The sequence below is a fragment of the Chionomys nivalis genome, chromosome 23, assembly GCF_950005125.1.
Source record: "Chionomys nivalis chromosome 23, mChiNiv1.1, whole genome shotgun sequence".
NCBI classification, from domain to species: Eukaryota; Metazoa; Chordata; class Mammalia; order Rodentia; family Cricetidae; genus Chionomys; species Chionomys nivalis.
In genome coordinates, this window is record NC_080108.1 from 32103470 (window position 1) to 32129622 (window position 26153).

General features: G+C 44.8%; 1 long non-coding RNA gene and 4 other non-coding genes across 6 annotated transcripts in view; all 5 read right to left on the reverse strand.

Moving 5' to 3' along the window:
• The window catches only part of LOC130865051 (uncharacterized), a 129164-nt gene extending 115442 nt beyond the window's left edge, over positions 1 to 13722 (reverse strand). For both annotated transcript variants that reach the window (XR_009056061.1, XR_009056060.1), the window contains exons 1-4: positions 13592 to 13722; positions 9359 to 9447; positions 5505 to 5543; positions 3039 to 3156 (exon numbers count right to left, since the gene is read on the reverse strand). This is a non-coding gene — a long non-coding RNA (uncharacterized LOC130865051). The remainder of the gene's footprint in view (positions 1 to 3038; positions 3157 to 5504; positions 5544 to 9358; positions 9448 to 13591) is intronic.
• Positions 13723 to 15784: 2062 nt separating this feature from the next.
• LOC130865696 (small nucleolar RNA SNORD116) lies at positions 15785 to 15878 on the reverse strand. The gene has a single exon (XR_009056243.1). It is a non-coding gene; the product is annotated as a small nucleolar RNA SNORD116 (small nucleolar RNA).
• A 2511-nt stretch (positions 15879 to 18389) lies between these two features.
• Positions 18390 to 18483, reverse strand: LOC130865697 (small nucleolar RNA SNORD116). The gene has a single exon (XR_009056244.1). It is a non-coding gene; the product is annotated as a small nucleolar RNA SNORD116 (small nucleolar RNA).
• A 2494-nt stretch (positions 18484 to 20977) lies between these two features.
• Positions 20978 to 21071, reverse strand: LOC130865698 (small nucleolar RNA SNORD116). The gene has a single exon (XR_009056245.1). It is a non-coding gene; the product is annotated as a small nucleolar RNA SNORD116 (small nucleolar RNA).
• A 2494-nt stretch (positions 21072 to 23565) lies between these two features.
• LOC130865699 (small nucleolar RNA SNORD116) lies at positions 23566 to 23659 on the reverse strand. The gene has a single exon (XR_009056246.1). It is a non-coding gene; the product is annotated as a small nucleolar RNA SNORD116 (small nucleolar RNA).
• Positions 23660 to 26153: the final 2494 nt, after the last annotated feature.

The following is a 26153-nucleotide window of genomic DNA, read 5'->3' on the forward strand; positions in this document are numbered from 1 at the left end:
TCTTTCTTTCTTTTTTTTTTTTCTTTCTTTCTTTCCTTCTTTCTTTCTTTCTTTCTTTCTTTCTTTCTTTCTTTCTTTCTTTCTTCTTTCTTTCTTTCTTTCTTTCTTTCTTTCTTTCTCTCTCTCTCTTTCTTTCTTTTCTTCTTTCTTTTTCTTTTTCTTTCTTATTCTTCTTCCTTTTTCCTTCCTTTTTCCTTCTTCTCATTCTTATTGTTCTTCTCCTACTACTTCTTTTTTCTTCTTCTTCTCCTCCTGCTCTTCCTTCTCCCTCCTCTTCCCCAAACTCCCTCCTCTTCCCCCTCCTCCTCTTCTTTTCCTTCTCTTAGTCTTCTCCTCTTCTTCCTTCTCCTGTCTCCCCTTTTCCTTCCTCGTCATCTTCTTCTTCTTCTGCCTCCTTCCACTCTTCCCTTCTTCTTCCGGTTAAAAGTAACAGTTAACATCCAGGAACTTTGAATTTTTTTGTGGATTTTCTTCTTTCTTCTTTTCACCTTTATTCTATAGCTTAAAACATTAGGTCAATGATATCACAAAAAATTATTTGTCAAGTTTGCATTTTGTAATTTTAGAGACTATATTGTGCCTCACACATAAAATAGTCTTCTAGTCACACAATAGAAACAGTTTTCAGAAGCAGTTTAGCTAATTTGATAGGAGCAGAAAAAAGTCAACTAAATTCTTCATAGTCACAAAACATGGGCAGCAGAAAATCAAAGAAATTCTTCATAGTAACAACATAAACTGAGATGCAGAAATGCTTCAAAGATGTGTTTTACAGAAATTAATTATTCGCCGGTTATACAGTTTGATCAAAGAAATTCTTCATAGTAACAACATAAACTGAGATGCAGAAATGCTTCAAAGATGTGTTTTACAGAAAATTAATTATTCGCCGGTTATACAGTTTGATCAATAGAGTCAAGTAAAATATTCCCAAATGTTATCCATTTCAAAAAGTTAAAATTTCATTTTATATGGAGATAAGATTTCGAGAAAGACTTCTAGAAAGCAAAGACTACACTTACCAAAAACCTTACTGTTGTTGTTTAAATGATAATGGCCTCCATTAACTCCCATGTTTGAATACTTGGGCCTCAATTGATATAATTATATCGGAAGGAGTAGGAGCAACGGTTTAGTTGGAGGACGTGTGTCACCTGAGGTGAACTTTAGTGATTCAAAAGACTCATATCATTACCAGTGTGCTCTCTCCCTTCTGCTTATAAAACAAGATGTGAGATCTCACATGTTCTTGTTGTCATGTCTTACTCTGCCATCACAGACTCTAAACCTCTGGAACCATAGCACAATTAAACTCTTTATTTCATAAAATGTCTTATTTTTTGTGTTTTATCATAGCAATAAAGAAATCAGATAAAACAGAAATTGATAACAGGTATGATGTATTACTATGAATAACCTGACTAATATTTTTTGCAGGAGTATGGAATGTTTTAAAACTTTGGACTAGAAAAATGGTAGACCACTGTAAAAAGAGCTTAATATGCTATCCAGGAAAGAGGTTGGAAGATAGTAGTGGTGAGAGCAGTCTGAACTATAGAGGCCTGCCTGGCTCAAGAAATTTTAGAAACACTATTATCAAATGGAATATAAGCAAGTCTTGTGATATTTAGGCAAAGAATTTGCATGCCTAATGCACTTGTCCTAAGAATTTACCTAAAGCTAAATTGAAAAGTAATGAACTAATGTCCTGAAAGATATTTAAATCAAATCAATATTGTTTATGTAAGGTAATTATTTTAATCACTTTTAGTTGAGTTGTTATGTAAAAGAGTTAATGTAGCAAAAAAGAATATAAAATGTACACTGAAGAAAAAAGGCACATGGGGAAGTTTACTCTTGGAACCAAGGCTTGTCCTGAAAGAGATAAGGATATCAAGAGGAGGCCTAATCCAAAATGTAATAAAAGTAAAGATTTCCCTTTAGGTCATGACATCAGCCAGCTAAGCTTTCAATTTGTTATCCTAAAAGGCAACAATAAATAAAAGTTGGTGCAAATAAAATTTAAGAGGGCCAGGCTACATCCTAAGTGGGATCTAAATTGGAAGGATCATCTATGTGGTTCTGGTTTTAGAGTCAAGAGGGATACACAAAAAAAGTTGTAGAATTTTCCTATGGTTGAAAAGAACCAATGAGACTGTGTAAGGAAGTCCCTACATAGGGGCACTGAGAATGGGAAAGAGACCCTGAGAAACCATTGCATAAAGTGGTGAAAATTAAGATTGCATAATATTGGAAACCCTAAAGTATTGCACGTGACAGAACTGTGGGATATCTGCACAGTAGAGTAGAAGATAGGAAATGTAACCAGTCCGAGGAATACAAAAATGTTGCGGACTGGATATTGGAGGGTTAGAGATGACTAAGACCTCTGAAATCAGACATGGAGCTACAGAGTTTGGAGTTTGCCCTTCTGGGTTTTGGTCTTGCTTTGGTCCAGTATTTCCACACTATTCTCTGATTTGTCCCCTTTAGAATGATAATGCATATTCTATGACATTAAATGTCAGAAGCATGCAACTTGCATTTTGATTTTACAGAGTGTTGTAAGTAGAAGATTACTTCATGTGTCAGAAGAGACTTTGGGCTTAAAAGCAGTATTGAGACTGTGAAATATTATGGGGCTTTTTTAGGTTGGACATTTTGCTTCATGATATGACCATGAGCCTACATAAAGACCAGGGAATGTAATGCATGATTTGAATGAGAATGTGGCCCCCACAGTTCATGTCTCAATTGTTTCACAGATGGTAAAGCTTCTGGGGAATGATTAGGATTGGCTTTGTTGTGGGAGCTTTGTCACTGGGAGAAGCCCTTGAAGTTTCTTGATATTTCCAGTGTGCTCTCAGTTTCCTGCTTATAACTTAAGATATGTCCCCTCAGATCTTCCTTCTGCCATGCCTTTACTTCACCAACATAGAACCTCTACAACCATGAGCCCAATTAAATGTTTGATTGGTTTACTAAATGATCTTGTTAATATTTTGTCACAGAAATAGGAAAGTAAGTAATAGATATACCTTCAGAGTATGGCTTTTGTATAATATATGGTGAAAAAATGTTGGTCTGAGTAGTCTTCATTCACATATTTCCTGGTCTTAGTCATTCCCTATAGAGACTTCTGGAGTAGGTCTTTTTCTGAGTAGAAAGCAAAAAAAAAAAAAAAAACATTTCCAATGACACAGGCAAATATAGATGAAATCTCTAGAATTCACTGCTTCTTTTATTTTGATTTCATTTGAAAGCTGTCTTTTATTTATACAACCCTGAAGCCATAAGTATATATTCCATTTATCTATATTTGTTTCTGAGCACACAATCAGGTCCTTCACCTCTTATGCACTCCAAAACTTAGTGGATTGAGTCTTAGTAAAATTCATGTTTCTAACTTTCTTTAGAAAACATTTATCTCTCACTATTTAAAGAAATATGTTATCCATGGAGTAACTAAATAACCTCATAGATTTAATTATCAATAAAAATTATTTAAAACTTGCCCTATGATGAGAAATGTCCTATGTCACAGAAAGTAAAAGTAAAAATATGTGACCAAAATTAGTCAAAAGTTCATTCAATTGATTGATTATACAAACACTGAGCTTAGATGTAATAGTCTAAAAGATGGAGATTAAATCCAATAAGAACTTCCCAAAGCAGGAATATTCATTATGACAACAAAGCTATAACTCTTTATAGCTAAACACATTCATCTGAAGCTTGGATAAGATTTTATGATGTCTGACTGCAACCAAATGTCATCAAGATTGAGTCCAACTGCTAACAACACCCATGCATCTTCAGTCCCTTTCCAAAAAAAATGTAGGTCCTTGCTCACATAGTCATCACACCTAGCAGATGTCCAAGAGGCTATAAATAGGAATGGACACCTTGACTGAAAGAAGTTTCCCACTTATTCTACATTAAGGTCAGGGTATTAACTGCTCTTACATTTTGGGGTATATCATCACCCAAGAGGAAAAACAAACAGCAACATATAATAACAAGAAAGTACACTCTCTCTTGTACTCTAATAAAACATTCAGGAAGTATGAGTATGGAGTGTCATGAGTAGATTTGAAAGTAATATGTTTGCTAAATATTCTGTCAGACATCCAAAAATTTACAAACATTCCCTTTAAATATACAAAATATGTATTAACAATATTTGGGAATATGGGTGTGGTTCTCTTCAAACTGCTTCCTGGTTTTGTTGGGGAAAGTATTTTCTTTTGGAGGATTTTCATAGAGAACTTTCAGGTGGTCTTGTTCTATCAAACCATATTAGTCTGGAACGATTCCACAGGTTCTCATCCTCCATGGAAACAAAAGAAGAACCTCTTTTCTAAAGCAACATACCCTTAGACTCAAATTTTGAAGACAAAATACCTTTAAAGTATATATGTTGGATACTTAGCTCCTTTACAGTGAAAAAATACAAAGAAACACAATAATACGTATAATCCAGATTCTCTGTGTCTTTTTCATCTTTTCAAGGCTTTATAACAGGAGGAGCAGGCTGCTTGTTGTCCCAGGACCCAGCTATCTTACACCCAAAACAATCACACAGAAACTGTATTCATTTAAACACAGCCTGGCCTATTAGCTCTTCTTATAGGCTAATTCATACATCTTAATTTAATCCATTTTTATTAATCTGTATATCACCACATGACTGTGGCTTACTGGCAAGATTCTAACCAGCATCCATCTCAGGCAGAAGATCCATGGAGTCTGCCATTTTGCCCTTCTTCCCAGCTTTCAGTTTTGTCTACTCTGCCTACCTAAGTTCTGTCATATCAACTAGGCCAAAGCAGTTTCTTTATTCATTATTCAATGAAAGCAACACACAAACAGAAGGAATTTCTACACCAAGGCTCTTTTTTGTTTTTACTCTATTATTTTTTAATATTTATTTTATTATCTTTACTCCTTTAATCTATGACTGTCAGTACTCTGTTTCTTTAAAGAATTTGTATTTATCCTGCACTGTGATTCATTTAGAGTTCTTTTATGTCTGAATCTGTCCTATTGTATATCTATAATTCTGTGTACTCCATTATTTTAGCATAATCAAATATATTTGAGATTTCAATTCTCATCTACTTTAAAAACGTTTCAACAACAATCACAATCCTCCATATCACTTTATGTTTAAATGCATTATCTATCCAAAGTAAGAGTGAATCAACAGTTTATCCACTTAGGAAAACTGGAGGGAGTGGTATTATGGAAGAGGAACAAAGACAGTAGCTCTCGCACAAGTAGAACTTAACTGCAGGCCCTTAGATTAAGTATTCCCATCTGTACTCACAGGAACACAGAATTCAAATAATGTCAGAGTATACAAGAAGTTGGTCTGTTGAATTTTGTATGTATGTATTTGAGAAAGTACAGACATTGTAATAGGAAAGAACTATCATTCGAGCAATAAGGGAATTTCTGCTTGTTTAGAATATTACCAAAAGAAAGGCAGCTTGCACACTTACCTTCAATCATTCTTTGACAGCTGAACTTCATAATGCTTCCTGTTGAACAGTTTTGAAATCATTAGGGGCCAGAGTAATAGCACATTACTATAAATATATGGATCTGTATCAAATATAATGTATTTAGTGCTGAAAATTCTTAATGACATATATATGGATGGAGACCCTAGCCAGCTAAGTTTATAAAAGTACATATCATTTTAGAAGATACATAACTTTATGTATTTATAAAACTAGGAAGACATATTTTTATCAAACATTGAAGTTAAGATAAGGTATGGCATAAGCAATGATATGACTGCCTCTAAATAAATAAAGAAATAAATCTTCTGTAACTACTGTTTCCCACAAAGCTTGCTACTTTTGGGCTTTAGGGTAAGACATACAAGAAGTGGCATGCTCCCTCTTATCAACATCACTTTCATCTACAAAGCACAGGGAAGATCAGAAAATTAAGAAGATAAACTTCCCTAGCAGGATACTTAAAAAGTTCTTGCAGGAAATTTACTGATGGAGGAAGGTCATTGGTTAATAAACTGCCTTGGCCTATTTGATAGGCCAGCCTTTAGGTGGGTGGAGTAGACAGAACAGAATGCTGGGAGGAAGTGAAGCAATCGCCATGTCTCTCCTCTCTGGGTCAAATGCCAATGGATCCTGCCACTAGGTCAGACATGCTGAGTCTTTCCCGGTAAGACACCACCTCATGGTGCTACACAGATTATTAGAAATGGGTTAAGCAAGGTATGAGAGTTAGCCAAGAAGAGGCTAGATATAATGGGCTAGGCAGTGTTTAAAAAAATACAGTCCCTGTGTAATTATTTCGGGGCATAAGCTAGCCAGGGGGCCAGGAGACAGGCGGCAGGAACGCAGCCCACAGCTCCTTCTACAATTTACCAGTTATTTGCTGGGTTATCTATATAAGTTGAACAGTTAACTTGATGAAATGGAATCATTTACAAATGTTTTCTAAAATACCAGTTTCAGAATTTCCTCATTACACCCAATACAACACTTACAACACTTATAATTTCTACCTATCTGTCAATGCATTGAAGACCCAGTGAGGGCATGTAAAAGTCCCTAAGAAAACCAATATAAACAAAGGAATTAGAAATAAGATTAGACTGTGACTAAAAATGTCTAATGCAGCATACGAATATGGAGGAATTTGCTTCCATTCTCCTCTAAGGGTAAGGAAAGAAATTTTATGGAAAGTCCAGTGTGTAAAATTACTTTAACTTGTAAGAAAACCATAAAGAAATAAATTTGAAATCTTACAGAGTAGTTGGCAAGTGGATTAAAGTCTACTATGAAGATTCCAAATATAACATGTTTCCTGGGTTGATTTTTTTCCCCAGACTTCTTTTATTTACTAAAAAAATAAAAAGCTGCACGGTAGTGGTGCATGCCTTTAATCCCAGCACTTGGGAGGTAGAGGCAGGTGGATCTCTGTGAGTTTAAGGCCAGCCTGACCTACAAGAGCTAGTTGCAAGATGAGCCTTACAGCTACAGAGAAACCCTGTCTTGAAAAACCAAAATGCAAAGAACAAAAGGAAGCAAGGAAGAGAGGGAGCCAGGGAGGGAAGGAGGGAGGGAGGAAGGGAGGGAGGGAGGGAATGAAGGGAATAAAGGGAAGGAAGGAAGGAAGGAAGGAAGGAAGGAAGGAAGGAAGGAAGGATGAAAACAATATTCAGTTAAAAATGAGGCAGTTTTTCTTGCTTTAAGAAAAGCAAGCACCATGGGAAAAAAACCCAATATGTCATGAAAAAGGGTGAATATCTAAAATATAGGTTGGAACAATAACTTTTTCTTTTTTCTCTCTTCAAGACCTAATATTCCAGTGTCTCCTTACCATATATATATAAAATTGTTCTATAGGCCGAGTACTACGTACCATTACTGTACTCTTATCAAGTATACACAGATCACTACCCAGTTAGTTTTTCTTATTTATGTAAGTATGTGGGTTTCCAATACTACTGTTCTTACTGGGTGTACAAGGGGAGATGGAAACTAAGTTCTCCATCTGTGTTTTACTTTGTCTGTTGGTACTCCTTTTCACAGACTTGATTTCACAATGCCATCCCTGAAACACAAGTTTTGTTCATGTTGTTTTGTTTTTTAAGAACCTTCAGAAAAGGACCAGGATCTAAGCACTCTAGAACACATTGTGTTGGGACTTACTGACCGGCCACATACAGTCATGAAGACCACTCCCTCGTAACAGCGATAGAGCATCTTTGTTGAACCAACAGCATCTTACAGACTATTATTGTGTAATAATTAAAATGATAATATGTCAGTAACTTAAACAGAAAATTATTTAGCAATTTAAGAATTCCTAATAGTCCCTGAAGATGTAATATCAGATATCACTCTTGATATTTTCCTTCTCATCTCATGCTGAAGAAACAAACTTTCATAAAAATTCCAGTGCTTTGTCCTTGCTGATCTTTGGCAACAGCCTAATCCTATTGAAAGATGAGACATTAGTTCTCCTACCTACAAAATAAAAGGGTTCACATGTGGCTCCATGTTAACTCATGTCCTACAATGTTCTTCAATAGTTAGTGTGTTTGTCTATAGCCCCTGAACAGATCAAATATTTTCCAACAAGTTCTACCAGGCAAATTAAATGGAACCATCCTGGGAATGGTTAAGATTCCATTAACAACAATACACAGCAAAATCTGTATTTTCTTTTTTTTTTTTTTTTTTTTTTTTTGGTTTTTCGAGACAGGTTTTCTCTGTGGCTTTGGAGCCTATCCTAGAACTAGCTCTGTAGACCAGGCTGGTCTTGAACTCACAGAGATCCGCCTGCCTCTGCCTCCCAAGTGCTTGGATTAAAGGCATGAGCCACCATCGCCCGGCCCCAAAATCTGTATTTTCAAACCCAAATCATGCTACCTTAAAATTTAAGGCTTACACGATTCATTAATTGTCAAAGAAGTTTCCAAAAGCCATTATGGAGGAATAAATGAACAATTTTCTAAAATTGATTCCAACATTCATATTCCATGAGCTTGCAAAGCTACCAGTTTATAGAGGACAAAACGGGGTATGCTACATAACATTTAACAAAAAATGCTCACAGCATTTCAGGCAGAGTTCACAAAAAATAAAGTAAATTTGAACTCTATTACAGTAATTGGATGTGGGCACAGTAGACAAAGAAACACACTGTCTCTCTTATCATGACTCTCTAACCTAGAATTAAGAGTGGGGTTCTCTAGACATCTTTCTGATGTCTCAGAAATGTTCAGGCAAGCCAAATTTCCCTTCATCACAGCAATGAGGAGGAACATTTCCATCAGTCTGCACACACAGTTTCCATATAAGGGTCTTAAGAAAGAAGTGTCCCGGAATTGCAAGAGAGAATAAAGTGGCAGTCTTATAGTATTCACTGTATCACTAGCAATTTTCCTAAATACTTGACAATGATAATATTAACAATAGGAAACAGAAACAGTGAAAGAAACTAGAATATATCATTGTGTTCTTTCTCAGAAAAAGAAGCTGCTTCAGCGTTTCTGAGCATGACAATAGGACATGTTAAGTGTGGTATCAGTTCGGACACGAGTGAGCTTAAAAAAGTTAAGAAAGAAGATGGTTTAAATTGAATGCTGACAAATAAGGCATTTTAAGGAATTAATCATTTTGTTCAGGTGCCAAGGAGATTTATCTTTGTCAATCCACATTGTCAGTAACCACATTTATAAAAGTGATCTTGAACCTAATATATCTGGCAGACCATGAGTCATGTTACGTAACTGATGACCAATCCCATGGTTACTTTCCACAGGCAATGCTGTGGTTTTCTGAGAAGAATTACTAACGTCATACGGATGTTATACCTTGTTGCCATTGAGCCTTGAAGTAGTTGTTGGTCTCATTATATTCACTATCATTTCTCTGTGCTTCTCAGTGATGGATTCATGTTGAGCTGCAAGAATGGAGAAAAAGAGAGAAAAAAAGTGCAAAACAGATACTAACTATTCAAACTGCCTGTGAGGCTCCACATTGTTGACACTTTCTGAAGCCTATCTTCATATATTTTTCAATGCCATTTGCTAAGTGACAGAGTTCACATTCTCTTCATTTCTATGTTCTTGATTTTCTGTTTTACTTACAGGGAAAGGGTGTTGTAAGAAGGTTACCTGTTTGTTCTCTGACCACCCAGCATCTTAGCTCCAAAATAACCACATAGAAACTGTATTAATTAAGTCACTCCTTGGCCCATTAATTCTAGCTTCTTATTGGTTAACTCTTACGTCTTAATTTAACCCATTTCTATTGATCTGTATATTGCCACATGGCTGTGGCTTACAAGGTAAAGTTCTATCCGGTCTGTCTCTGGTGGGGCTACATGGCATCCCTAAACTACCTTCCTTCTCTCAGAATTCAGTTTAGTTTTTCCCTGCCTACCTCTAGACTTTTGTCCTATCTTAGGCCAAAGAGTTTCTTATTCACAGCATACAGAGGAGAATCCCACATCCAAAGGGTATTTCAGTCTATTTGGTATCACACTACAGGAACTTCAGATAAGTGAACTGATCGAACAACAGTGAAACAGCTCTGATCATTAGATTACAACTCAACCATGTTCTATGAAAGCCTGACATAAAATTTAAAAACCGTAAAACCTGAAAAGCTCACATGACAATATTAGTTAATTTTCTGTTGCTGTGGTAAAATACCATAACCAAAACCAAACTATAGGATAAAGAGTTTGTTTTGGATTGTGGTTCAGAAGGAAAGACCATACTGGTAAAGGAAGAATATCCGCGATCATTTGTAGTGAGGGGCTAAGAGATCATATCCTCAATGGCAAACACAAGTCAGAGAAAACAAAGTGGATGTATGGAGATGCTATAAACTCTCAAATCCCACTTCCAGCAGGAATCCATATCGGAAAGTTCTAGAACTCCCCCAACATTACCACCAAGTACTCAATATATGCAGCCCATAGGGCACATTTCTTATCCAAACATATGCTGATATTTATATGTGTGTGTATATATAAATTTATATATAGGATCTGAACTTTATAATACTAAAAATTAACCAAATAAGACCTAAAAAATTAAAAGAACAAGTAAAATCAGGAATAGTATAAACACAAGAAAATATTCAAGAAAAATCATGAATAGAATAAGAAGACAATCAACTGGTAACAACCACCCTTAGATTATACATTGTGGTTGTGAGAAAAAAAATTTAAAATTTATGTTAAAACTGTTTTAGTAAGTATTGCATCCTCTTGAAACAAATGAAACAAAAAACTACAGATATACATCAGATGTAAGAAAATGGATCAATGCAAATAATCAACCCAATCAATCATAAGAAAAATGAAAGCCTTGCTGGATAGGATTAATGTACATCCTAATTAGATATTCATTTTTAGTGGATGGTTAGGTTGAATCTGTATGAGAACTATGAATGAGTCTGAAGCTAACATGATACATCAGTATCTTTCCAATATACCAGTTTCAATGACTGTAAATATTATCCTGAAGGTTATACTTGCTGAGCATGTGGTAGATATACTATGACATTTTTTGACATTTTTAATGAAACACTAAGGTGCTTTCCATAGTGACTGCATTAATTTAAATTCCTACCATATAAATGTTCCTTATCTTCTGATCATTTCAGGCTAAAAGACTTTTGGCCATCCACACATGTGAGTGACCAGATGTTCCTTTGTCTTGGATAAACATGGTCCTGCCTAAGGTCAGAGCAAGCCTTACTTTCTGCTCTCTGTCTTTCAATAACTGCCTCAAATACTCTAACAAGTTTTGCATCCTCAGCAACATTTTTTTATGTTTTCTGTATTTGATAATAGCCACTCAAATATACTTGAAGTGGCATTTTGATGAAATTTTGATTTACATTGTTTTGATAATTAGTGGGTATTGACATTTATTCATGTATTTGCTGATTACATGTTTATCTAGATCTTTTTTACAATTTTAAATTAGGTTACCAATTTTTAAGTTGTTTGAATACATTATTTAGATAACTAGCCTTGTCAGATATATGGTTTATAATTTTTTTATTCTATAGACTATTTCTTCATTCTGAACATTACACATGTCACTAAGGAGAAACTTTTTAGATTTGTGTTATACTATTTGTACATCATTTTGTTGTTGTCTGTTTTGTTTGTTTTTGTCTATGCTAGGGAAGTCACACTTTACTCTTTCTTCCTTCTAGTAATTTTACAGGTTTACATTTACTTTTAAAATTTTAGCCCATTAAGTTTATTTTACATACAGCATGAGAAAAGAGTATCACACAAATATATTGCATATGGATATCTAGCTTTTTAACAGTATTGATATTCTCCTGTGCATACCTTGAAACCAGACAATCAGACAATTGTGTAAAGAGTCCTTTGGCAATAGAACTATTAACAACAAAGTTACTTAAGGAATTTGAATCATTAGGTGGAGCTTTGAGAACCCTACAGTAGAGGGGTAAAGGACATCATGAAAACATAATCTATATGATCAACTAAGCAGTGCTAATAGGGGTTCATAGGGGCTCATAGGGACTCACGGAGACTGAAGTGACAATAACACAGCCTCTATTGGTGTGAACTAGATCCTCTTCATATATGTTCTCGTTATGTAGCCTGATGTTCTTGAGGGACTCCTAAGAATGGAAGTGGATCTCTGAATCTTGGCTGAACTCAGGACACTTTCCCTCACACCAGCTTGCTTTGTCTTGCCTTATTATGAGGATTTGTGCCTAATATTATTACAACTTATTATGCTGTGTTTGGTTGATATCTCTGGGATGCCAGCTCTTTTATGAAGGGAAATGGAAGAAGAGTAGATCTGAGGGAGAAGGTCTAGGGGACTGGGAAGAGTAGATAAAAGGGAAACTGGTCAAGATGTAATGTATGTGAGAAGAATAAAAAAAAAAGAAGTTTTAATTTTCCATGTCTCTGCTGAAATAAGTAGGAAAATGCTAAAATTCCATCTAGAAGCCAAAGGGCCAATTTGATTTTCAGGAGAATGGGCAGGAGCATACTTCCAAAGGGACTGCCTAGTTATTTGCAACTTTACCTAGCTTAAGTATGAAATTACAAATGAAGATGAAGGCGGCACCAGTGAGGAAAGTTTCATTTAAATTAATATACCAAATAGCCAGTTTGTAGAAAGACTGACACCCACCTAAATGGAGTCAACAAACAATGCATAAGAAAAAAAAAGTAAATGAACTTTAAGTAAGTTTCTACTCTTTCCTAGCTCCCTGACCTGCTTCTGCTCTAGTGAGTGCATTTCATCCTAAATGAACTGTCTGTTTATATCACTATACACATGCTCTTGATCCATTTCCTTGTTTTGGGACCCAAGTATCTGGAAATCCCAAATCAGACCTACAACTATAACAGTAAATAATATTTATCTCCCTGCAATCCAGTCAGGAGATAAGATTTATATCTGGAATCCCTAAACTCTGAATGAGAGGGACATGAGTGTTCTTATATTTCTCTTTTTTCTATAACAAGGACACCCAAGGTTCCAGTATATATCTTCCTTCCCTCTCATTTCAACTTCACAGAAGCACTCACAAATACCAAAGAGGCTAACCAAGGAGAGGCTTGCAGAACGCTTGGAGCGCTAAATCTAAGAAATCTATGATTGTCTCCTTCCTAGGGCTTATGGTACACTTCTCTGAGAAGGTGCTGCAGTTTCTGCTAGGAAAGTTCCAGGATGACATGTTTAGAAAGAAGAAAAGAGGTGATTTGTTGAACAATAATACCATCAAGAGTGCAAGAGGGTTGTTGAATTAGAGCTAAAGAGCCAAAAAGGGTTCGGCTATCAGTTGGAACACTAAAACTGATTCTCATTTCTCTCAGTGAATCAATGGATGGAAGTCAGGTACCTGCATGGATCAACTGAATTTTGGCTAGCTAGTGTTATTTCCTAAAGCAGATTGTGGGTGAGGACCCTAAAGATTTAACGCTGCTAGAGGCCAGTGCAGACAGTTATGGAGGCACGAATGGGCACACCTAGCAGGACCAAAAGACCTGACAATCGTCAGCTTGTGTTAGCAATTCATGTCATGCTTACCTTGGTCGTCTGGCCTTCTGCTGCAAGTCACCAACACCAGTGGACAAGAGTGCGGGCGGCTCAGTCTGCTGCCCTCAGCCGTAGGCATGGCCTGGGGTGCTGGGCCATTCTCTCTGCCCTGTGGCCATGCGTGCCACAGATGCAACACTGTGAAGACATAAAAGCACAGGCCCTCGTTACACTGGGAGCCATGACACTGGCTCTGGGAGGGCTTGGGCTGGTGGGTCTCAGTGGGACGATCGGGCAACAAGTGTTCTGCCAGCTCCCCTGCTCTGCCCAAACCCTCCAGCATGGTTTACCAGACGACCGACAGCAAACTGGTCAAGTCTTAGGGCTTGCCCCAACCCTGGCACCCTGTGTGGCCTTGAAGGTGATATTTGGCCCTCTCTGCAGCCATTCCACAAATATCTGTCCGCCCGACGCATCCAGCTACTGCAACACCAGCAAGCAGTCTCTCACTCAAAAAATAAATAAATAAATAAATAAATAAATATCCTCAGAGGCTGCTCTGACTAAAGTCAGCCCGGAAACCAGCTCACTGGATTCACTAACAAGGTCACGCCCGCCTGGCAGACTCAAGCTCAAGCCTCAGGACTCAGCTCTCTTTGGACATGTTCCCTGAGCCAACCTTGCCTCCTATTCCCTGACCAGGTCTGACAAACTGACAGCCAGGGCTACTGGCACCTGCAAACCTCTCTATGCTAATGCAAAGGGCCTGAGGTCAAAGTGCACTAAGCCTTCCCCACAGGACTTCACTCTAGGAGATGCTATGCAGCCTAGAAGGCAACACTTTCTTTTGAACTCTGGCTCTCCATTTGGCCCTGTCTCTTTGTCTTTCTGTCTCTTTCTCCATTACCATCTCTGTCTCTATCTCCTTCTCTGACACCGACGCCTCTGACTGGTTGCCGCTCTCTGACAGTCTCTCTTCATGGCAAGCCGAGTTCGAGAATCCTCCAATTTGGACTGCAAGCGTCAACACTGGGGCAATAGATGCAACCTCCTGTGGTACCTAAAGGGTAACCAGAAGAACCGGACATCTCCCAAGACACCTTGCAACACCCAAGGCTTTGGATTCCCTGGAAAGCAACCATGCAAGCACAAGCAGCTTTGGCAGACGCCCCTGCTCAAAAGTAAGGCTCTCTAGCCAGCCTCGCTTGAACTACAAGCTGGCACCCCAAGGAATTTTGCCATGGGAGCCATGGCTGGACCCCAAACAGTCCCTTCTAGAAGAAAGCGACCCTGGTGAAGAATGCTATTCACAAATCTGGACCGTCCTGGCTTTGAGATTGGCCAGTGCCAAGGCAGGACCTCTAGTTTCATGGATCGGACAAAAAGACCTTCGCAAATTGGTCCTCCACCAGGAGCCATGCATGTGTGACCTTACTGTCAAGGCAAACGGCCTACCCCCCACCAAAGGCTTCCCGATTTCCAGTTTCGGCACAGCTCGGCACAACTCTTTGAGGCATGTGTAGGAAAGTCTCCTGTTTCTGCCAGTGACTTCTTGCCAAGAGCCCCAAGTCTGAGAGCACATAGCTGGGTGGAATGTGAGACTGGAGTTGGGGGGCTATGGAATCTGTCATCCCCCTCAAAGTTTTGGGCTTTGCCCTATCAGGACTGGGAACACTCCCTGAGTACCTTGAGTGTACCAAGCCACAGAATCTCTCTCTGTCTCCATCTATCCAACTCCCCATTGGATTCCAAGCAACAGAAGAGACCACGGCCGGATAGGCCTGAAGGAACCACGTCCCAGGTCGCATTCCCTGGGCAGCAGCTCACTTCACCTCAGAATCCCTCTCAGCGGCTACTCTGTGGGGCTGCCACCAACCTGACAGCTTCCTTGGAGGTCTCCCCGCTGGGCCTGAACCTCCCAGTGACCGGGACAATGTTGAATGGACCTTCTTCCACCTGTTTCAGCTACACAGACTGCCATTGTTTGCAAGGGCCCTCCAGGAGCCAGAGCACCTAGCCACTCCCTCTCAGGATCTCAAGGAGGCAAGAGCAAGGAAAGATTCCCAGAGAGCCTCCAATATTCTGCCTAAACGTTGCCCATGACCGCTAGCAGAGCCGTGAAAGAACAAGGCCATCGCCATCGGGAGGGACTGAGTCAGGCCAGTGCTGGAGGAGGGCAGGAGCAGGGGAGTGGTTGGCAAGCCCGTATCCTACTCCCAGAGGACCTGGGTGACCCAAGGTGCAGGACCTCAGTCTCGATGAGAGCGGTGGTACTGAGTTTTCACTCATTTTGTTCAGCTTTTCCAAGGAATGATTGACTGGGAATCATCATCGATCCAAGCACGCTGGAGTGGCCTGGCCCAGAGACTTTCAGAGGTAGGTCTCCTCTCAAGCCAGGGTGGGTGTTGGGGAGTGCGAGAACTGCCCAGACGTGCCCCATCTGGGAAAGGGAGGTTGCAATGGGTCCATGCCTGGAAGGCGGGAGCACCTTGAGGACCTAAGTCTGCTAGAGGCGGGTGCAGACAGGTCTGGAGGCACGAATGGGCACACCTCGCAGCACCACCAAGACCCGACAATCGTCAGCTCGTGCTGGCAATTCATGGCATGCTTACCTTGGTCCTCTGGCCTTCTGCTGCAAGTCACCAACACCAGTGGACAAGAGTGCGGGCGGCTCAGTCTGCTGCCCTCAGCCGTAGGCATGGCCTGGGGTGCTGGGCCATTCTCTCTGCCCTGTGGCCATGCGTGCCACAGATGCAACACTGTGAAGACATAAAAGCACAGGCCCTCGTTACACTGGGAGCCATGACACTGGCTCTGGGAGGGCTTGGGCTGGTGGGTCTCCGTGGGACAATCGGGCAACAAGTGTTCTGCCAGCTCCCCTGCTCTGCGCAAACCCTCCAGCATGGTTTGCCAGACGACCGACAGCAAACTGGTCAAGTCTCAGGGCTTGCCCCGACCCTGGCACCCTGCGTGGCCTTGAAGGTGATATTTGGCCCTCTCTGCAGCCATTCCACAAATATCTGTCCGCCCGACGCATCCAGCTACTGCAACACCAGCAAGCATTCTCTCACTCAAAAAATAAATAAATAAATAAATAAATAAATAAATAAATAAATACATAAATAAATAAATAAATATCCTCAGAGGCTGCTCTGACTAAAGTCAGCCCGGAAACCAGCTCACTGGATTCACTAACAAGGTCACGCCCGCCTGGCATACTCAAGCTCAAGCCTCAGGACTCAGCTCTCTTTGGACATGTTCCCTGAGCAAACCTTGCCTCCTATTCCCTGACCAGGTCTGACAAACTGACAGCCAGGGCTACTGGCACCTGCAAACCTCTCTCTTGCTAATGCAAAGGGCCTGAGGTCAAAGTGCACTAAGCCTTCCCCACAGGACTTCACTCTAGGAGATGCTATGCAGCCTAGCAAGGCAACACTTTCTTTGGAACTCTCGCTCTCCTTTTGGCCTTGTCTCTTTGTCTTTCTGCCTCTTTCTCCATTACCATCTCTGTCTCTATCTCCTTCTCTGACAGGGACGCCTCTGACTGGTTGCCGCCCTCTGACAGTCTCTCTTCATGGCAAGCCGAGTTCGAGAATCCTCCAATTTGGACTGCAAGCCTCAACACTGGGGTAATAGATGCAACCTCCTGTGGTACCGCAAGGGTAACCAGAAGAACCGGACATCTCCCCAGACACCTTGCAACGCCCAAGCCTTCTGATTGCCTGGAAAGCAACCTTGCAAGCACAAGCAGCTTTGGCAGACGCCCCTGCTCAATTAGTAAGGCTCTCTAGCCAGCCTCGCTTGAACTACAAGCTGGCACCCCAAGGAATTTTGCCATGGGAGCCATGGCTGGACCCCAAACAGTCCCTTCTAGAAGAAAGCGACCCTGGTGAAGAATGCTATTCACAAATCTGGACCGTCCTGGCTTTGAGATTGGCCAGAGCCAAGGCAGGACCCCTAGTTTCATGGATCGGACAAAGGGACCTTCTCAAATTGGTCCTCCACCAGGAGCCATGCATGTGTGACCCTACTGTCAAGGCAAACGGCCTACCCCCCACCAAAGGCTTCCCGATTTCCAGTTTCGGCACAGCTCGGCACAACTCGGCACAACTCTTTGAGGCACGTGTAGGAAAGTCTCCTGTTTCTGCCAGTGACTTCTTGCCAAGAGCCCCAAGTCTGAGAGCACATAGCTGGGTGGAATGTGAGACTGGAGTTGGGGGGCTATGGAATCTGTCATCCCCCTCAAAGTTTTGGGCTTTGCCCTATCAGGACTGGGAACACTCCCTGAGTACCTTGAGTGTACCAAGCCACAGAATCTCTCTCTGTCTCCATCTATCCAACTCCCCATTGGATTCCAAGCAACAGAAGAGACCACGGCCGGATAGGCCTGAAGGAACCACGTCCCAGGTCGCATTCCCTGGGCAGCAGCTCACTTCACCTCGAATCCCTCTCAGCGGCTACTCTGTGGGGCTGCCACCAACCTGACAGCTTCCTTGGAGGTCTCCCCGCTGGGCCTGAACCTCCCAGTGACCGGGACAATGTTGAATGGACCTTCTTCCACCTGTTTCAGCTACACAGACTGCCATTGTTTGCAAGGGCCCTCCAGGAGCCAGAGCACCTAGCCACTCCCTCTCAGGATCTCAAGGAGGCAAGAGCAAGGAAAGATTCCCAGAGAGCCTCCAATATTCTGCCTAAACGTTGCCCATGACCGCTAGCAGAGCCGTGAAAGAACAAGGCCATCGCCATCGGGAGGGACTGAGTCAGGCCAGTGCTGGAGGAGGGCAGGAGCAGGGGAGTGGTTGGCAAGCCCGTATCCTACTCCCAGAGGACCTGGGTGACCCAAGGTGCAGGACCTCAGTCTCGATGAGAGCGGTGGTACTGAGTTTTCACTCATTTTGTTCAGCTTTTCCAAGGAATGATTGACTGGGAATCATCATCGATCCAAGCACGCTGGAGTGGCCTGGCCCAGAGACTTTCAGAGGTAGGTCTCCTCTCAAGCCAGGGTGGGTGTTGGGGAGTGCGAGAACTGCCCAGACGTGCCCCATCTGGGAAAGGGAGGTTGCAATGGGTCCATGCCTGGAAGGCGGGAGCACCTTGAGGACCTAAGTCTGCTAGAGGCGGGTGCAGACAGGTCTGGAGGCACGAATGGGCACACCTCGCAGCACCACCAAGACCCGACAATCGTCAGCTCGTGCTGGCAATTCATGGCATGCTTACCTTGGTCCTCTGGCCTTCTGCTGCAAGTCACCAACACCAGTGGACAAGAGTGCGGGCGGCTCAGTCTGCTGCCCTCAGCCGTAGGCATGGCCTGGGGTGCTGGGCCATTCTCTCTGCCCTGTGGCCATGCGTGCCACAGATGCAACACTGTGAAGACATAAAAGCACAGGCCCTCGTTACACTGGGAGCCATGACACTGGCTCTGGGAGGGCTTGGGCTGGTGGGTCTCAGTGGGACGATCGGGCAACAAGTGTTCTGCCAGCTCCCCTGCTCTGCCCAAACCCTCCAGCATGGTTTGCCAGACGACCGACAGCAAACTGGTCAAGTCTCAGGGCTTGCCCCGACCCTGGCACCCTGCGTGGCCTTGAAGGTGATATTTGGCCCTCTCTGCAGCCATTCCACAAATATCTGTCCGCCCGACGCATCCAGCTACTGCAACACCAGCAAGCATTCTCTCACTCAAAAAATAAATAAATAAATAAATAAATACATAAATAAATAAATAAATATCCTCAGAGGCTGCTCTGACTAAAGTCAGCCCGGAAACCAGCTCACTGGATTCACTAACAAGGTCACGCCCGCCTGGCATACTCAAGCTCAAGCCTCAGGACTCAGCTCTCTTTGGACATGTTCCCTGAGCAAACCTTGCCTCCTATTCCCTGACCAGGTCTGACAAACTGACAGCCAGGGCTACTGGCACCTGTAAACCTCTCTCTTGCTAATGCAAAGGGCCTGAGGTCAAAGTGCACTAAGCCTTCCCCACAGGACTTCACTCTAGGAGATGCTGTGCAGCCTAGCAAGGCAACACTTTCTTTGGAACTCTCGCTCTCCTTTTGGCCTTGTCTCTTTGTCTTTCTGTCTCTTTCTCCATTACCATCTCTGTCTCTATCTCCTTCTCTGACAGGGACGCCTCTGACTGGTTGCCGCCCTCTGACAGTCTCTCTTCATGGCAAGCCGAGTTCGAGAATCCTCCAATTTGGACTGCAAGCCTCAACACTGGGGTAATAGATGCAACCTCCTGTGGTACCGCAAGGGTAACCAGAAGAACCGGACATCTCCCCAGACACCTTGCAACGCCCAAGCCTTCTGATTGCCTGGAAAGCAACCTTGCAAGCACAAGCAGCTTTGGCAGACGCCCCTGCTCAATAGTAAGGCTCTCTAGCCAGCCTCGCTTGAACTACAAGCTGGCACCCCAAGGAATTTTGCCATGGGAGCCATGGCTGGACCCCAAACAGTCCCTTCTAGAAGAAAGCGACCCTGGTGAAGAATGCTATTCACAAATCTGGACCGTCCTGGCTTTGAGATTGGCCAGAGCCAAGGCAGGACCCCTAGTTTCATGGATCGGACAAAGGGACCTTCTCAAATTGGTCCTCCACCAGGAGCCATGCATGTGTGACCCTACTGTCAAGGCAAACGGCCTACCCCCCACCAAAGGCTTCCCGATTTCCAGTTTCGGCACAGCTCGGCACAACTCGGCACAACTCTTTGAGGCACGTGTAGGAAAGTCTCCTGTTTCTGCCAGTGACTTCTTGCCAAGAGCCCCAAGTCTGAGAGCACATAGCTGGGTGGAATGTGAGACTGGAGTTGGGGGGCTATGGAATCTGTCATCCCCCTCAAAGTTTTGGGCTTTGCCCTATCAGGACTGGGAACACTCCCTGAGTACCTTGAGTGTACCAAGCCACAGAATCTCTCTCTGTCTCCATCTATCCAACTCCCCATTGGATTCCAAGCAACAGAAGAGACCACGGCCGGATAGGCCTGAAGGAACCACGTCCCAGGTCGCATTCCCTGGGCAGCAGCTCACTTCACCTCGAATCCCTCTCAGCGGCTACTCTGTGGGGCTGCCACCAACCTGACAGCTTCCTTGGAGGTCTCCCCGCTGGGCCTGAACCTCCCAGTGACCGGGACAATGTTGAATGGACCTTCTTCCACCTGTTTCAGCTACACAGACTGCCATTGTTTGCAAGGGCCCTCCAGGAGCCAGAGCACCTAGCCACTCCCTCTCAGGATCTCAAGGAGGCAAGAGCAAGGAAAGATTCCCAGAGAGCCTCCAATATTCTGCCTAAACGTTGCCCATGACCGCTAGCAGAGCCGTGAAAGAACAAGGCCATCGCCATCGGGAGGGACTGAGTCAGGCCAGTGCTGGAGGAGGGCAGGAGCAGGGGAGTGGTTGGCAAGCCCGTATCCTACTCCCAGAGGACCTGGGTGACCCAAGGTGCAGGACCTCAGTCTCGATGAGAGCGGTGGTACTGAGTTTTCACTCATTTTGTTCAGCTTTTCCAAGGAATGATTGACTGGGAATCATCATCGATCCAAGCACGCTGGAGTGGCCTGGCCCAGAGACTTTCAGAGGTAGGTCTCCTCTCAAGCCAGGGTGGGTGTTGGGGAGTGCGAGAACTGCCCAGACGTGCCCCATCTGGGAAAGGGAGGTTGCAATGGGTCCATGCCTGGAAGGCGGGAGCACCTTGAGGACCTAAGTCTGCTAGAGGCGGGTGCAGACAGGTCTGGAGGCACGAATGGGCACACCTCGCAGCACCACCAAGACCCGACAATCGTCAGCTCGTGCTGGCAATTCATGGCATGCTTACCTTGGTCCTCTGGCCTTCTGCTGCAAGTCACCAACACCAGTGGACAAGAGTGCGGGCGGCTCAGTCTGCTGCCCTCAGCCGTAGGCATGGCCTGGGGTGCTGGGCCATTCTCTCTGCCCTGTGGCCATGCGTGCCACAGATGCAACACTGTGAAGACATAAAAGCACAGGCCCTCGTTACACTGGGAGCCATGACACTGGCTCTGGGAGGGCTTGGGCTGGTGGGTCTCAGTGGGACGATCGGGCAACAAGTGTTCTGCCAGCTCCCCTGCTCTGCCCAAACCCTCCAGCATGGTTTGCCAGACGACCGACAGCAAACTGGTCAAGTCTCAGGGCTTGCCCCGACCCTGGCACCCTGCGTGGCCTTGAAGGTGATATTTGGCCCTCTCTGCAGCCATTCCACAAATATCTGTCCGCCCGACGCATCCAGCTACTGCAACACCAGCAAGCATTCTCTCACTCAAAAAATAAATAAATAAATAAATAAATACATAAATAAATAAATAAATATCCTCAGAGGCTGCTCTGACTAAAGTCAGCCCGGAAACCAGCTCACTGGATTCACTAACAAGGTCACGCCCGCCTGGCATACTCAAGCTCAAGCCTCAGGACTCAGCTCTCTTTGGACATGTTCCCTGAGCAAACCTTGCCTCCTATTCCCTGACCAGGTCTGACAAACTGACAGCCAGGGCTACTGGCACCTGCAAACCTCTCTCTTGCTAATGCAAAGGGCCTGAGGTCAAAGTGCACTAAGCCTTCCCCACAGGACTTCACTCTAGGAGATGCTGTGCAGCCTAGCAAGGCAACACTTTCTTTGGAACTCTCGCTCTCCTTTTGGCCTTGTCTCTTTGTCTTTCTGTCTCTTTCTCCATTACCATCTCTGTCTCTATCTCCTTCTCTGACAGGGACGCCTCTGACTGGTTGCCGCCCTCTGACAGTCTCTCTTCATGGCAAGCCGAGTTCGAGAATCCTCCAATTTGGACTGCAAGCCTCAACACTGGGGTAATAGATGCAACCTCCTGTGGTACCGCAAGGGTAACCAGAAGAACCGGACATCTCCCCAGACACCTTGCAACGCCCAAGCCTTCTGATTGCCTGGAAAGCAACCTTGCAAGCACAAGCAGCTTTGGCAGACGCCCCTGCTCAATAGTAAGGCTCTCTAGCCAGCCTCGCTTGAACTACAAGCTGGCACCCCAAGGAATTTTGCCATGGGAGCCATGGCTGGACCCCAAACAGTCCCTTCTAGAAGAAAGCGACCCTGGTGAAGAATGCTATTCACAAATCTGGACCGTCCTGGCTTTGAGATTGGCCAGAGCCAAGGCAGGACCCCTAGTTTCATGGATCGGACAAAGGGACCTTCTCAAATTGGTCCTCCACCAGGAGCCATGCATGTGTGACCCTACTGTCAAGGCAAACGGCCTACCCCCCACCAAAGGCTTCCCGATTTCCAGTTTCGGCACAGCTCGGCACAACTCGGCACAACTCTTTGAGGCACGTGTAGGAAAGTCTCCTGTTTCTGCCAGTGACTTCTTGCCAAGAGCCCCAAGTCTGAGAGCACATAGCTGGGTGGAATGTGAGACTGGAGTTGGGGGGCTATGGAATCTGTCATCCCCCTCAAAGTTTTGGGCTTTGCCCTATCAGGACTGGGAACACTCCCTGAGTACCTTGAGTGTACCAAGCCACAGAATCTCTCTCTGTCTCCATCTATCCAACTCCCCATTGGATTCCAAGCAACAGAAGAGACCACGGCCGGATAGGCCTGAAGGAACCACGTCCCAGGTCGCATTCCCTGGGCAGCAGCTCACTTCACCTCGAATCCCTCTCAGCGGCTACTCTGTGGGGCTGCCACCAACCTGACAGCTTCCTTGGAGGTCTCCCCGCTGGGCCTGAACCTCCCAGTGACCGGGACAATGTTGAATGGACCTTCTTCCACCTGTTTCAGCTACACAGACTGCCATTGTTTGCAAGGGCCCTCCAGGAGCCAGAGCACCTAGCCACTCCCTCTCAGGATCTCAAGGAGGCAAGAGCAAGGAAAGATTCCCAGAGAGCCTCCAATATTCTGCCTAAACGTTGCCCATGACCGCTAGCAGAGCCGTGAAAGAACAAGGCCATCGCCATCGGGAGGGACTGAGTCAGGCCAGTGCTGGAGGAGGGCAGGAGCAGGGGAGTGGTTGGCAAGCCCGTATCCTACTCCCAGAGGACCTGGGTGACCCAAGGTGCAGGACCTCAGTCTCGATGAGAGCGGTGGTACTGAGTTTTCACTCATTTTGTTCAGCTTTTCCAAGGAATGATTGACTGGGAATCATCATCGATCCAAGCACGCTGGAGTGGCCTGGCCCAGAGACTTTCAGAGGTAGGTCTCCTCTCAAGCCAGGGTGGGTGTTGGGGAGTGCGAGAACTGCCCAGACGTGCCCCATCTGGGAAAGGGAGGTTGCAATGGGTCCATGCCTGGAAGGCGGGAGCACCTTGAGGACCTAAGTCTGCTAGAGGCGGGTGCAGACAGGTCTGGAGGCACGAATGGGCACACCTCGCAGCACCACCAAGACCCGACAATCGTCAGCTCGTGCTGGCAATTCATGGCATGCTTACCTTGGTCCTCTGGCCTTCTGCTGCAAGTCACCAACACCAGTGGACAAGAGTGCGGGCGGCTCAGTCTGCTGCCCTCAGCCGTAGGCATGGCCTGGGGTGCTGGGCCATTCTCTCTGCCCTGTGGCCATGCGTGCCACAGATGCAACACTGTGAAGACATAAAAGCACAGGCCCTCGTTACACTGGGAGCCATGACACTGGCTCTGGGAGGGCTTGGGCTGGTGGGTCTCAGTGGGACGATCGGGCAACAAGTGTTCTGCCAGCTCCCCTGCTCTGCCCAAACCCTCCAGCATGGTTTGCCAGACGACCGACAGCAAACTGGTCAAGTCTCAGGGCTTGCCCCGACCCTGGCACCCTGCGTGGCCTTGAAGGTGATATTTGGCCCTCTCTGCAGCCATTCCACAAATATCTGTCCGCCCGACGCATCCAGCTACTGCAACACCAGCAAGCATTCTCTCACTCAAAAAATAAATAAATAAATAAATAAATACATAAATAAATAAATAAATATCCTCAGAGGCTGCTCTGACTAAAGTCAGCCCGGAAACCAGCTCACTGGATTCACTAACAAGGTCACGCCCGCCTGGCATACTCAAGCTCAAGCCTCAGGACTCAGCTCTCTTTGGACATGTTCCCTGAGCAAACCTTGCCTCCTATTCCCTGACCAGGTCTGACAAACTGACAGCCAGGGCTACTGGCACCTGCAAACCTCTCTCTTGCTAATGCAAAGGGCCTGAGGTCAAAGTGCACTAAGCCTTCCCCACAGGACTTCACTCTAGGAGATGCTGTGCAGCCTAGCAAGGCAACACTTTCTTTGGAACTCTCGCTCTCCTTTTGGCCTTGTCTCTTTGTCTTTCTGTCTCTTTCTCCATTACCATCTCTGTCTCTATCTCCTTCTCTGACAGGGACGCCTCTGACTGGTTGCCGCCCTCTGACAGTCTCTCTTCATGGCAAGCCGAGTTCGAGAATCCTCCAATTTGGACTGCAAGCCTCAACACTGGGGTAATAGATGCAACCTCCTGTGGTACCGCAAGGGTAACCAGAAGAACCGGACATCTCCCCAGACACCTTGCAACGCCCAAGCCTTCTGATTGCCTGGAAAGCAACCTTGCAAGCACAAGCAGCTTTGGCAGACGCCCCTGCTCAATAGTAAGGCTCTCTAGCCAGCCTCGCTTGAACTACAAGCTGGCACCCCAAGGAATTTTGCCATGGGAGCCATGGCTGGACCCCAAACAGTCCCTTCTAGAAGAAAGCGACCCTGGTGAAGAATGCTATTCACAAATCTGGACCGTCCTGGCTTTGAGATTGGCCAGAGCCAAGGCAGGACCCCTAGTTTCATGGATCGGACAAAGGGACCTTCTCAAATTGGTCCTCCACCAGGAGCCATGCATGTGTGACCCTACTGTCAAGGCAAACGGCCTACCCCCCACCAAAGGCTTCCTGATTTCCAGTTTCGGCACAGCTCGGCACAACTCGGCACAACTCTTTGAGGCACGTGTAGGAAAGTCTCCTGTTTCTGCCAGTGACTTCTTGCCAAGAGCCCCAAGTCTGAGAGCACATAGCTGGGTGGAATGTGAGACTGGAGTTGGGGGGCTATGGAATCTGTCATCCCCCTCAAAGTTTTGGGCTTTGCCCTATCAGGACTGGGAACACTCCCTGAGTACCTTGAGTGTACCAAGCCACAGAATCTCTCTCTGTCTCCATCTATCCAACTCCCCATTGGATTCCAAGCAACAGAAGAGACCACGGCCGGATAGGCCTGAAGGAACCACGTCCCAGGTCGCATTCCCTGGGCAGCAGCTCACTTCACCTCGAATCCCTCTCAGCGGCTACTCTGTGGGGCTGCCACCAACCTGACAGCTTCCTTGGAGGTCTCCCCGCTGGGCCTGAACCTCCCAGTGACCGGGACAATGTTGAATGGACCTTCTTCCACCTGTTTCAGCTACACAGACTGCCATTGTTTGCAAGGGCCCTCCAGGAGCCAGAGCACCTAGCCACTCCCTCTCAGGATCTCAAGGAGGCAAGAGCAAGGAAAGATTCCCAGAGAGCCTCCAATATTCTGCCTAAACGTTGCCCATGACCGCTAGCAGAGCCGTGAAAGAACAAGGCCATCGCCATCGGGAGGGACTGAGTCAGGCCAGTGCTGGAGGAGGGCAGGAGCAGGGGAGTGGTTGGCAAGCCCGTATCCTACTCCCAGAGGACCTGGGTGACCCAAGGTGCA